This window comes from Macaca mulatta, chromosome 14, assembly GCF_049350105.2.
Source record: "Macaca mulatta isolate MMU2019108-1 chromosome 14, T2T-MMU8v2.0, whole genome shotgun sequence".
Classification (NCBI taxonomy): domain Eukaryota; kingdom Metazoa; phylum Chordata; class Mammalia; order Primates; family Cercopithecidae; genus Macaca; species Macaca mulatta.
Window position 1 is genome coordinate 134270677 of NC_133419.1, and position 13802 is coordinate 134284478.

The window sequence follows — 13802 nt, forward strand, 5'->3', positions numbered from 1 at the left end:
CGCTCACGTCTCCGATACAATGGCTTACAAAAAACAGCTCGCCTCTCACTTCTCTGTCTCTTTTTTCTGCTCTTTTCCAATCACTCAGTCAAGTCGTATCTAGTAAGTGGATGTGTCTGCAAGGCACTGTGCAGAAATGTAATCCAAAACGACAAGGTCCCTGTCCAAGAGGAACGTAACAATTCCACAAGGATCCAGCACAGATGGGAGCTTTAAATGCAGCCCACTGCCCTCATGCAGGGGGGAAATTAAAAAGGATTTTTAATGCCTTTTAATGTTTTAAAGTTTCTTATACCTACCTCAGTTGTTAATTTTATAGTTACATCATGTTTCTGGTGTCTTTCTGTGGCGAGACTGTCTTCTGTCTTCTCATCCAGGGAGGAAGTCAAGCTGCTCCAGACATCGGCACTCCGATTCACAGACTCACCACTCATGCCCTCTCCTGTGGGAACCTCAGCTTTGCACCTGGATGTGCCAACCTGGCTCCTGCATTTCCGTACCCCAACGCAAGAGTCTCAGTGCAAGGGCTGGAACATGCCAGCAGTGTCTGTACAAGCACACGATGGCATTCACAGCAGATGGAGGGCGTGGGGCAGTGGAGCTGTGCCTTCCCCCTCTCCTGAGGCCCCTGGGCTTCGAGCGGTCTTCATGCTCCTGAGTTCTTTCTCAGAATTCCCTCCTAAACCTCTTAGAGACTAAATGCTGCTTGCCATATCCTCTCTTTCTTTAGTCTCGACGCCTAAATACTCCACATCTGCTCCACAAATAATAACTTCTCTAGAGCTCTTTATAATTTACGAAGGGCTTGCACCCATAGTTTCTCATTTAATCTTCTCAACAATCCTGCGGGATAGGGTTATTATTGCTCCTTCTTTACAGATAAGAACCTGAAGCTCAGGGAGATTTAGTGAGGGGCCCAAAGCCTCACAGCTGGACCCAGCTGAACTAAGCTGGGACTTAACCAAGCTCTTTCGGCTTCTACATGAAATTAGAGGGAGAAACTGCTCCTCCCCACTGAGTTCTCTGCTCCCCTAACATGTCACATCCCCTGCACCTGGTGTTCTGGGAGGCTCCCATCTCAAGCTCTCCCCTGGACTCGTTCTACTTCACAGAGCCCAGAGCTCCAGACACAAGAGGGGGTTCCACAAAAGAAGGGGAAGGAGAACAGATAAAAGAGAGCCAAGGGCACCTGCTGTTCACTCCTGACCTGGGGACCAGGCAAAGTGGCCCAGGCCAACGTTAGAGTCCTCTGTGGTGGGATCAAGGATTTAAAACACATAGTGTAGTTTCAAGAGTTTCTTAGGGTTGTTTTTTTTTTTTTCCTGGACAAATACAAAGAAAAATGAAGACAAAATTAGGACAATGTCCCAGGAGCCTCAAGTAAAAACTAGGAAGCAGCTGGCGGTGGAGGAAAAACCACGTCAGGGAGACAGAAGTGGAGTCTCCAGTCTGGCTGTGGTGTGTGGTTAATGGAGGCTGGCTGTGCAGGTAGAGGACGGAAGTGTCGGGAGCCCTCCCTGCAGAAGAGGAGGTGTGTCGACCCCACAGCTGCCAAAGTGTCCCAGAATGAGGCCCCTCGTGAGTCTGCAAGGGCTGGAAAGCAGCCTGCGGCAGGTATGCGTGGGGTGGGGGCCGAGCCTACAGCGCCCCCAGTGTTCGTAAGGGAGAGGTGCGTGGGAGCTCCCTGGGGGCTCAGACCACGGTCAGGAGTGTGAAGAACTGTGACCACCCTGCTCCCTCGAGCCTACACTGGCTCCTTCGGCAGGGAGAAGACAAATGCCAGGCGGGGCTTAGGAGGAGGCAGGCGGGGAGCATGAGAGGCCAGTGGACGGGAAAGACGGGAGGGGACTGGGGCAGAGGAAAGGACTGGGCCCCAAGGATGAGGGGGAAAGGTAGGCAGGTGACCTGCAGGTGGGAAGGAGAGAGAAGACGGAAGCAGAGAAGAGACCATGAGGCCAGGTAACCGGGCGGAGAACGGAGATGGAGAAGCCACAGGGGCTTGGGGAGTGACACCACACGTGAGTTCACCTGTGAGGGCAAGCACCCCAGTCCTCTCTTCCTAACACTGGTGGTCGGCATGGAACTAAAAGCTGGTGGAAACAGGTGGCGGAAGGTGCCGGATGCCTGCCACTCATGCCCTCTCCTGCCTTCCTGCATCTCCCTCATCTCTGTACCCTCCCCTGGGGGCTGAGCCCAGGCTCTGCTCTGCTTCTCAGTCCTCTTGTCCCTCAGTTGCCACTTTCTGCGTTTTTCCAGACTCTTTCTGTCCATTCACCTGCCACAGACAAGGGTTGAAAATTCAGAAGCCAAGTTTCTGATGCCAGCTCTGTTCCTCAAACGCTGGGCAGCACTGGTGGAGTGCCTGCTAGTCTGAACACCACAGCTGTTTCGTTGATACCCTCCCACGGAGTGGTAAGGGGATAATAGAGCGGATGTAAAAGGACCGTAAAAGCACCAAAGGATGAAGACACTTTGGATCCTATGTTTATTTCCAGGACTGAAGCCCTGGGATCTTTAAGGGGAGACGTCCTCGTCCTTGTCCTCGTCCTCGTCCTCCTATGCGCCATGGCTTGTGCTGTGGGCCTGACGCACCTCGGGGCTGCCTTGTCTCAAGTCAGAAGAGGAGACCATGCAGAGTGAGCCACGTTTGGGTGGAAGGTAGGTGGGCTCCCCAACATCCTCTACACAATTAGTACAGACTGTGATCTGAGGTGGCGTCCTAGAGCTAGAGGCTAAAAAGTCTCACGCCTGAAGCAGATCTAGGCATTTAACACGCAGAATAAGCTAGGTGGGTTTTCAAGGAGCTACTGAATATGCATGAGAGGAAGCAAGAGAGAGAGCAGGAGAATGAACATGGGGCGAACGCAGAGAAGCACACAGAGGCATGACTGATAAGGGCAGAGGAGGAAAGAAGGTCTCGGACACCAGGGCATGAATGTGCCAGGGACAGAGACAGGGAGAAGGATGAGGCGACATGAGGAGCAGGAAGAAGATTCCGAGAGAAATAAAGAGGCCGAGAGGAGCTGAGCCAGGCAGCCGGTGGAGCAGGCAGATGGAACAACAGAGACAAAGAACAGAGCCACGGAGTGGGCACACAGCAAGGCCTGGCAGCCAAGCCCTGTGGGTTTGGTGGGAGCAGATGCTTATATGGGAGCAGCAGCTGATGGCCCCCAGCACGTGCATCCTTGTTGACTCCAGGCCCAGCACAGCCTCCTGGGCAGCCAGCCTTAGCCTGGAGGAGCAACCCTGGTCCAGAGAGGCAGACGAATAGCGACCCTGCCCCACGGGGGCTCCACTTCTTCTCCTCCATCCTCCTCCAGGCTCCACCCACCTGCTCCGTCTGCATCCCAGGGCCTCGTGAATCCCAGGGAAGCCATGAGCTGCCACATCACGCCCGGAAGCAGGCTGCGTTGGAGGGTGAGTGTGAACCTCTGCAGTGTGCTTCGCTCTTCCTCGGGTGGGAGCATGTGCAGGGGTGTGCACGCTGTGGGAGGGGCGAGGGGGGAGAAATGTCTGGGCTGGGTGGGAACTAGCACCAAGAGGCTAGGACAAGGTGGGGTGGGGACAAATCCCTGGCAGCGCTGCTGGCACAGCTGCCGTACCCAGACCCCTCTCCTCCCCGTTGCCTGGATGTCAGCATCGGCAGCCCCTTGCCGCCACCCATGCCCCCAGACTGCCACAGCCTCCTCTGAGTGGAAAGGATCTGAGTGGACCCTGGGTTTTGGGTCAGAGGAGCCTTGGGGCTTCCTTGACCTCATTCTCTCCAGCTGCTACCCACAGGCCATTTTCCCATCACTCTGCAACAGTCTGGGGTGAGCAGTGTCCCCACCCCAAGAAGCTCAGAGGGCTGGGGAGAGGGAGTTTCCCACCAGGACCTAGCCTTCGCCCCAGTCCAAAGGCAACTCCCACACTGCCCTCCACACCCCTTCAAGCCCCTCCACAAAGGACATCCCCAGAACACTACAGGGACACCCCGACATCAGGCTCCCCACTGTGCCTGGGATAGTCCTCGCTGGTCCCACACCCAAGGTCAGGGGTGCCTGCCGGTGGCCTCAAAGTGGACAAGAGGCAAGCCCTGAGAGGGAAGAGGGTAGCGGGGAAGCGGGTGGGGAGTACAGCGTCGATTGCAGGCGCAATCCGAGCAAAAGACAGGCACCACAAGAGCCAGATGGGCCAAGAAGAAACAGAAGTTCAGTAGGAAGAGACGGATAAACAGCAGACACCAAGCAAGCAGCCAAGCATATGCTTTGCAAGCAGGCAACACAAGCACCCAGTAGGGTTTGGGGGGTGGGGAGGGTACATGAGCCCACAGGGAGGGGGACATTAGGTTTGCTGTGGGCTGACTCTGCCTGGTTAGAATCAGTGATCTAATCCTTCTCCACGGAGCCTCAGAAAAATGGAGCTGCAGCTAGTGCTGGCAAGGAGAAGCAGCACTTGGCAGGGTGGAAGGAAGAGTGCTTATGCTGGTGCCCGAGAGATTGGTCTCTGGTAGAAGAAACATCGCCCTAGACCTGGAAGCCTGAATAGCCAGGTGCTGTCTCCAAGTCTCAGAGCAGAGACCCCTCAAGCTGAACCAGACTCAGAAGGGGAGCGGAGGACTGCCTCCCGCAAACCCGGGAAGTCCTTGAACCCCGCAGGTGCCGGCTTTCCCTGCTAATGAAGCCCATCTAGGCTGGAGCCCTCAGTCTGGGTGATGTCATCCTTTTGAGCTTCAGGCAGGGAAGGGGTGGAGCCAGACTAGAGCTTTGCAGAGTTTGCAGGCTCCACCCCCGACTGGTCTGACTTCTGGGCCCTGTCTTCCCAGCTCCCTCTTGGCCACGGCTTCCTGGCCAGCCCTGCTGGAAACCGGGAGCTGCTGCAGAGCTGGAGGAGGGAGGGGGTCACTCAGAGTCACCTCTGCAGAGAGCAGGGCCTGGCAGGGGATAGGCCCTCTTCCACCCATCCACGCTTGTTCCCACATTCACTTCAAGGAGCCCTGAGGTTTTACAGGAACCCAGGGTCCTGGGACCCCAGCCTCAGCCTCTCCCCTCACCTAGCATGTCCAGAAATGTTCATCTGCAGTACCAAGTACCAGGCGTCCCAGTGGAATTTCTTCTCTGAATGCCACTCCAGGGAGGAGTAAAACTGAGGGAGGTAAGCACCACCCTGGGTTTGTTCATGCTAAGCTAAAGGAATAAAGGCTCTGCGCTGAACTGGAGCCTGTTCTAAGCCCCAAGGCCAGCCAGCCCTCCTGCAGAATGGCGCCTTCACCTCTCACATGCTCCTGCTGGACATAAGCCAGCCCTGTGCCAACTGCTGGCCTCCCTCCAATGCTGGCATTGGCCCCAGCTTCCTGCCTCCCCTCCTCCGGGGCTACCCTCACACGTACCAGCCACCATGGCGTGGAGCATTGAGGTCTCCGGACTAGGCAAAAATGTGGTCCTCCTCTGCCATCATAGATGTGTAGGTGCTATTGGGGGTTTCCTCCGACAGCCCTGTGCCTGCCCAGGGTAATACACGTGCAGGAACCAGCCCCAGCCGGTCTGTGGAACTCACCACACCACAGGGCCTCTTGTTTGGACTCAGCTGCTTGGCACAGGCCCAGTGCCCAGGAGCAGAGAGGAGCTTTCCCAGGTGCAAGCGCTCAGAAAAGCCTGGGAGCCAAGTCTCTGTGTGCCCACGTGCCCAGGGCAGATGCTCCGCTCAGTGCTAAGGCCCTCTTAGCCCTCCCCAAGCTGTTGGCTCTGTAGCCACATGTCTGGGACAGACAAAAGTGAGGATGAGGGTGACACTGGCGGAGGAAAGGAGAGGGTGAGATTCCTGCAGCGAATCATAAAGCCCTGGTCTAGGGTCTCAGCAAGACTGACCAGCACAGGCCTGATTCACAGCAGGAAAATGCTGCCCCGACTTTGCCAGCTCTTGACACACCCTGATAGCCTACAGCATCATGCATATTACACTTTGCAGGCTGCTTTCTTAGATGTTGAATTGTATTCCCATAACATTGCCATAATGGAGATAAAGCAGATAGTATTTTAATCCATTTTATGGATGAGGAAACTGAGGTAGGATTTGAACATCTATTTCTGGAAGGCTTCACAAGGCATGTGAAGGTATACAAAAATAAATGAGCAAAATAGTGTGTTATGAAGCCAGCTAAGCTGACAGCCCAGACTCCCAGAGGCCTGGTATCACCATCCTTCCCTACATCACACGGTTTCCCATGCTCAACTCAGAATGAAGAGACACGGTAGTGGCTAGGGGCAGAGGTTCTCCCCCACGGACAGCTGCTTGAGGAAGGAGTGAGGAAAAGAGAGCAGGCAATTGTGTGATGAAGTGGACTGTCGCCTGGCCTATGTGCCTAGGACCGGGGCACGGCCCGCACATGCAGACCCTGTGAAGGCTGTCGTTTCCATGTGCACGTGTGTACATGTCATGTAGGATGTGTGTTCTGCTTTAGGCCTGTACCTATGTAGATCCATTGTGTGTGTTTACATGGATGTGCTAGGAAAAGGTGTATCATTATGTGTCAGCTAACTGTATCCGGTAACATGCATGGATGGCAAATGCGCGGACCCAAAGGATAGAAAAGGAAGAGGAGGGCCGGGCGCGGTGGCTCAAGCCTGTAATCCCAGCACTTTGGGAGGCCGAGACGGGCGGATCACGAGGTCAAGAGATTGAGACCATCCTGGCTAACACGGTGAAACCCCGTCTCTACTAAAAAAATACAAAAGACTAGCCGGGTGAGGTGGCGGCGCCTGTAGTCCCAGCTACTCGGGAGGCTGAGGCAGGAGAATGGCTTAAACCCGAGAGGCAGAGCTTGCAGTGAGCTGAGATCCGGCCATTGCATTCCAGCCTGGGCGACAGAGTCAGACTCTGTCTCAAAAAAAAAAAAAAGAAAAAAGAAAAGAAACAAAGAAAAGGAAGACGAGGATGGTTACGTGGAAATGTGAGCAGGGTCTGTACATGTTTGCCAGATGACTGTAAGAGAAGCATTATACACATAGATTCAAGAATCTGCAGGTGAGGCCGAGCTCAGTGGCTCATGCCTATAATCCCAGCACTTTGGGAAGCCAAGGTGGGCGAGTCATTTGAGGTCAGGAGTTCGAGACCAGCCTGACCAACGTGGTGAAACTCCATCTCTACTAAGAATACAAAAATTAACCAGGTGTGGTGGCATGCTCCTGTAATCCCAGCTACTCGAGAGGCTGAGGGAGGAGAATCTCTTGAACCCAGGAGGCGGAGGTTGCGGTGAGCTGAGATGGCGCCATTGCACTCCAGCCTCGGCGACAAGAGCGAAACTCCGTCTCAAAAAAAAAAAAAAAAAAACACAAAATCTGTGCACGTGAGCATAAGCTTGTGGGTGTGGGTAGCGTGGACTGTGTATAGCGATGGCTAAGTGTGTAAAGAGGCTTGAGCACCAACTGTAGAAGGGCATTTCCTGGGGGGGGTCCCTGCTGAGACGCCAACTCAGGTGCTTCTGCGCTCTTCTTGCAGTGGGGTTCTTACAGGGCCGTCCCAAGAGCCTGCTCAGAGCCAGGCAGCCCCGGCCAAGCCTGTGCCACGGTGCAGCACCGCCTTCTCCATCCACGCTCCTCCCAGTTCCGCAGAAGACCCGAAACCTCAGTCCCCAGCAGATCAATTGCCGCTAATAACGTTTAAATTCTGGCCTGGAGGTGCTGAGGAGGCCCCGGGAAAGAGGAAGGAAAAGATGGCATGGATTTCAAAGGAGGGACTTGGAGTCAACAGCTCTGGTCCCTCGGAGCCTGCAGTCTCTAGCCCCCCACCCCCACCCCACCGCCAAGCCGAAAACCCGGTCCGGGGCCCACCCCTTCGCGCTGATGCCACAGCTCGGCTGGACGGCTTCAGCGTGGGAGGGGTGGAGACGACACCGGGGCTGCCCCTCGAGAGCGACACTGGCCTTAACCCCATTCTCCCCGCGCCCCCCACCCCCCAGGCCCCCAACCCCCCACCCCCGCCTCGCTGCAGACGGGCTGCCTGCTCTGCTCCTCTCCACCCTCCCAACCAGAGAGCGGGGGGGCGGGGGTAGGGGCGCTGCAGGGGAGGAGGGGTAGGGGCGCTGCAGGGGAGGAGGGGTAGGGGCGCTGCAGGGGAGGAGGGGTAGGGGCGCTGCAGGGGAGGAGGGGTAGGGGCGCTGCAGGGGAGGAGGGGTAGGGGCGCTGCAGGGGAGGAGGGGTAGGGGCGCTGCAGGGGCGGGTCTCCTCCGAGCAGGGTGGCCCCAGCACTCCTTCCCAGACATGTGCCTGGCACACCCACACGCTCGCACAGAAAAGCCCCCCTTCTCCTCCGCGTCTGGGTGCCGGGCCGCGCTGCGCTCTCCCCCGTGGAACCGAGACTGATGAAGCGGTAACCCGCCAGCGCCGAGGCAGCCTCTGCTCAATCCCGGAGCCAGGCCGGCATCCTGCGCCGCGGAGGGGAGAGCGGTCGGCAGGGGCCGGGCGGAGGCGCGGGAGGCGCAGCAGGCGGCGGGGAGCTCTTCCCAGGAAAGGCCAGCACCTCAGGTGGCACTTTCTCCCCGTTTCCCCTCAGTCAAAGACGCACCAGCAACTTAGAATTCGAGGCACTGCAGAGCTGGAAGGGGCCTCAGCGCTGCTCCCTCCGCCCCCTCGTTTCACAAACCAGAAAGCTGAGATCCAAAGCAAGGAAGGGACTTGGCCAAGGTCAGAGCTCCGCTGGGACCACACGGAGATGATAACTTGTTAGGGGTTTTGCAAATAGGTTTGTCTACAGTTTGGTAGAATTTAAACTTTTTTTTTTTTTAGTTCAAATTTTCGAGTGGCCAGCTCCTTCTAATCCACACTGGTGCAGCACTGTGATTGAAATTCAGCTGCATAGCTCTTGCTGGGAAATGCGGTGACGGAGCAGTGCAGGCGGCAGCTGCCTCCCACACTTAAGACAGGAGTTCTAAAGCCACGGTCCCTGTGTGAGTCTCCTGGAGCTCATAGTCCCTCAAATGGCAGGCAGGTTTGTGAATGTTTCTGTGTTCTGAACATTTTTCTGAAAAAGGGTTCACAGCTTTAATTGATTTACAAAGAGATGTACAGCATGGAAGAGATTGAGAATCACTTCCTTAAAGCAACAAGAACCTAGGCTGGGGAGAAATCAGATTTTAGGAATGAGCTGCTGGGCACCTTAGCAGCATTCAGAGACATGAAAGCATTGGATTGTTTCCTAGATTTAAGAGCATATATTTTGCAACATGAAAGAGCTTCTATGCTCCAGAGTGCAAGTTCCTCAAGGACAGGGCTCTAGTCTCTTTCTTCACTAAAGTATCCTTAGATCCTGGATCAGTGCCTGGATGCAATCTCAGGTGCAAACACACATGTGATTAATTTGTTAGTCTGCACAGCCCTTCTCTTTCCATGCCCACTCCTGCCTGGTCTCCAGCAGTCATGAGAATAGCCATCATTAGGGAAACCCTGATGTAAGAATTGCAAGAATGACTTTGTAATTCAGTGTTGACATTCAGGACCTTTTTTGTCTCATGTTAAAGACGGATCGCCCTGGGGAAATCAAGGCAGTCCAGCCAAACCCCAAGTCCCAATCAAACGCAGTTTGTGTTGAACCCCACGACTGCCCAGCACCTTTGGGAAGCCCACTGCTTTCTATGCAGACGCAGAGCTCCCAGAAAGCACAGGTGGATGTGCTCAGCTTGCCTTGTGACGTGAATGCCTGAAAACAGAACAGGACTAAAAATTCACTGTCTGAGAGCCTGCAGCTAGGGAGCCTGAGTTCTCAGGGACTAGAAGAGAAGTTCCCAGTGTGGCAAGGACCAGGCAGACTAGCCTTGGGCTGGGCTCTGGTTCCTCCCCTCTCTGTGGATTCCCTTTGATCCTCCCCTCCTGCCCCACTTTACAGCCTCCACAGCTCAGCTGCTAAATCACTGGGGATTAAGATGCCGGAGGCAGGTGGGGAGGGCAACTCGTCCTGGGACAGAAAAGGCTCCTTTCCTGAGAGGAAGCTGGGGTTCTCAGGGCCCCTGGCTAGGCCAGCCTTCCTGCCCTCCCCCACCGGCCTCATCCCCGTTAGCTGAACCCCCCGTGGACAGGCAAGCTCGGAGAGGCAGTTGTGCAGCTGCTGCTTCTGTCTGGGGCTAAAAATAGTCTCCTCTCCACCCATGTCCAGCTCAGGCTGGGCCAGGGCTCCGAAGAGGACTCACAGGCGGGGGTGGAGGGTTTGGGAGACAGAAGGTGGGGCCAGAGACAAGTGCCCCCATGGGCAAAGACTAGGTGAGACAGGGGCAGGGAAGGTAGGGCTTGGGACTGCCTTCAGCTCTGATCTCTTTCACCCCAGAAACTCCCTTAGGAAGGAAATAGAGTTTCTCATCCCTGTGTTTCTGAGGGGAAAGGGGGGCACAGAAAGGCTGGTCAGGCTGACTTGGGTCACGCACCAATATCTAACATTTATGAAGTGCTTATCAGACACTGTTTCAAGCTCTGCAGATGTCAAAGGACCCCGTGACGTAGGTATTATTATTCCCTTTGACAGTTGAAGAGATGAAGGCCCAGAGGCATGAACTCCCACAGCCAGAGGATATGAGCGGATTCTACCTGGTGAGCCTGGGTGAAGAGCCCATGCCCCCAGCCATATCCATGGCCGAGGCTCAGCCCAGACAGGGCACAAAGGGGCTGAGGAAGAGGAAGTAAGATGCCAGGGTTGCCATGCAGGAGGGCAGCCCCGAGTGAGATGGGCATCGTGGCCTAGGGCCCACCTTCTCGAAGAGCTCATCAGAACCTTGGACGCACCACGTGGCCTAGACCCAGGGCTCCTTGAGCCCGTCCCTCGGATTGGCTTCGAATTGTAGGTGAACCCTCTCTAGCTGCCACATTCACCCTTTGCGTGCCCACACTTTGTCATCTCCTGAAAAGGTGCAAGAACATGACGCCCGGCTGATCCCAGGGAGCAGGAGCCCCAGAGGCCAGCGGTGTGCAGCCACAGCAGGCAGGTCTGTCGGGAAACCACGGGGGTATAGGAGCAGGGCCGGGGGCACCTGAGGGCCTGTGGAGCCTGAGTTATTGAAACGCTTAGAGTAAAGCAGATTTAGATTTCACAAAGACAGAGGTGAAGGTGGGTGAAGATGGAGGGAAGGATTTAAAGGGAAAGAGAAAGAGAAAAGGTAGGAAGGAGGGAGAAAGAGGAAGAGAGAAAGAAAAAGAGAAACAGAGTTATCGAAGACGACTGCCAGACTGGCCTCTCTCTCAACTCAAGGAGCTAAGGAGGGGAAGGCCGGTCAGAGCAGCAATGGAGACAAGAGCTCAGGAGCTCAGAGGGGCAGGCACAGAGCCCCAGCTTCAGCAAGAGCGTGGGGAACAGAGGGCAGGGAGGCCCATACAGCCCAGGATGGCAGGTGCCCATACACACAGCCTAGCTCCTGTCTCCTCTCCCACTGCCGCTTTTGAGCTCACCTTGTTTAGGGCCAAAGCACACACCATCCTCCCACAGAGCCACTAATGCAATTAACAAAGCACATTCATAAATCTTGCATGGCGTCCGGAGCTGTCTCCTTTCCCTGAACACAAGGGCCAGCTCTGGAGATGCTGTGCAGAGAGCTGCCTGACCTCTCCAGCATCAGGGCCCCCTGAAAAACATAGCGTAACCCTTAGTAGGACAGAAAGACCATCCTCTGCTGCCAACCATTACAAAGCAGAGTGGGGTTGGGGTTAGGAAGTACAGACAAATCAGAAGGGGCTGAGAAGGAGGAGATGAAAGTGCATATGTGTTTGCAGGGGACTGGGGAATAGTTTGTGCCTTCCAAGTTCAACAAGAGAGCAGTCAGCAGAGACCAGAGAATCACCACGTTTGGAGGGTTTTACCTTGTGAGCACAGAGCACAGGGTGTGTGGGACCCAGGGCATCTTGGGCAATGCAGGCATGACTTGGCGGGATGTCGGTGTTTGTGTTTGCATGTGTGTGTGCGTGCGTGCGGGCATGTTCAGTCTGGAAAACTGGTGACTCACTAAAATAGGGAGCTTTCTGATCTGAAGAGCTTATATTCGGCTATTTTTAGCTCATCTTGTCTCTTGGCCCTTTTTTCCCCTTGTCTCTTTTCAAACGTAGAGGAGTCTGGAGACCATGAATGCCGTGTGTGTCTGCTAATTTAAAGCTTGGGCCCAGAGGTGGGTACTCCTGAAGGTGCAGAGATGAAGGCACAGGGAGTGTATATGTGTACAGCAGGGACACACTGACACAGACAGGGCACACATGCTCTTATTCTGGTATGTACACACGCGCCCCATGCACACATGCAAGCAGGACTGAGGCCAGAAACGTCCCTGGAGACTCTGGCCTACACTCTCTTCACGTGGGCTGGTGTACAGCTACCCACTATGCATACTTCACAAGTACAACTGCCTCCCCACCCCAGCCCCTGCCTCACACGACCCAGGCGGGCACACTCCCATGAGCACATGGCCACAGGCACAGTCCGGGCCTATCTTGGGGAATGGCCCCAGCCCCTGTGCCTTGTTTCTTCTCTGCTCAGCCACTCATCCAAAAATTGTGACTTCTTCTTGGGAAGGCCTTTCTCTGCTGATTGTCAATAGGAAGCAAGAAGTGCCAGCTTCTGCCCTTGGCTTCTCCTGGGACTCATTCAGCCCATCCCACCTGCCCAGCACCATTGGGCGAGACCCCCTCCCCAGTCCAGTGGTCATCTAGCTATGTGGGGTCTGGCAACTGCTTAGAGAGGCCAGGCAGGGGTCAAATGCTGTGTGAGCTCCGTTCCTCTAGCCTGGAAAAAGGAAGAAGGGAGAGCGAGCTCGGATTGCCGTCTGCCTAGGTCCAATGTGGGGCAGGGAGCAGACTGCACTCCTCAAGGCTCTAGAGTGCTGGTGGGTTCCTGACTCTGTGTAGACAGGACCGTGTGTGCAACCCAGTGTCGCAGAACAGAAATGCACAAATGCTGCCTATGACCAGTGCCTCAGTGATGCTGCATGCCTGGGAAAGGCACCCACAGCCTCTCTTTCCACACAGCACGCATGCTGTGCACTCACCCACAGTGGCACGTGCCTGCACGCACATACTCTTAGAAGCCTGCGTGAGAGAGAACATGAGCCTTCATTACTCCAGACACCAAGGCAAGCTCTAAGCCTCATCATCCCCCGAGTCTGCAGTTTATGCACGGCTCAGAGACCCCAGCCAAGGTGGCCAAAACATAGCCATGTGTTGCTCCTTAAGCCATGTCCTCTGCTGAGGGTCTGCGTCAACCCAGAGGAGGGGCCCTCAGACTCCCTCACCTGCCGGGAGGCCCTGTGGCTCCTGGTGTCCAGTGGGCTCAGCATCAGCTCCTGGAGGGAGCCACTACCTGCCTACTGCCCACTGCATTCCACTCCACACACATTTGGGGGTCTAGTGCTCTGTGCAAGGCACTCCATGTCGTCATTATGAAGGAGGACCAGCCAGAGTCCCCACCCCCAGACCCCTGCCCCAAGATAGGCTGGCACAGAAGAAGATGCCTGCACAATTAGCCATTGCAGGACTGGACTAGGCTGCGTGTGGGCATGAGCCACACAGGAGGGATAATTCTCTCTTCCTCCTGGGGCCTGGGGGCCTTCGCAGAGAACAGGACAGGGGGCTTTTGCCTGGGCCCTGAATAATGAACAGATCTCCCCAGGTCAAAGAGGAACTTCTCAGGTAGGGAACTGGCCTGCATGAAAGTGCTGTATTGGGAAGCGGGACAGGGGCTCATGGTGAGAACTCAGATCTTGCCAGCAGACGGACGGGAGCTCAAGCCTGCCTGACTGGCCTCCGGCTCTGTGGCTCTTGCCTGAAGGACAAGTGATTTTGAATTATCTACCTCTCTTCTTA

General features: G+C 55.5%; 1 long non-coding RNA gene across 1 annotated transcript; it reads right to left on the bottom strand.

Moving 5' to 3' along the window:
* Positions 1-2462: 2462 nt before the first annotated feature.
* On the bottom strand, positions 2463-5524 carry LOC114672449 (uncharacterized). Its single transcript, XR_003722866.2, has 2 exons — positions 5369-5524; positions 2463-3484 (listed from the first exon to the last, which is right to left on the bottom strand). It is a non-coding gene; the product is annotated as an uncharacterized LOC114672449 (long non-coding RNA).
* Between the last annotated feature and the right edge of the window lie 8278 nt (positions 5525-13802).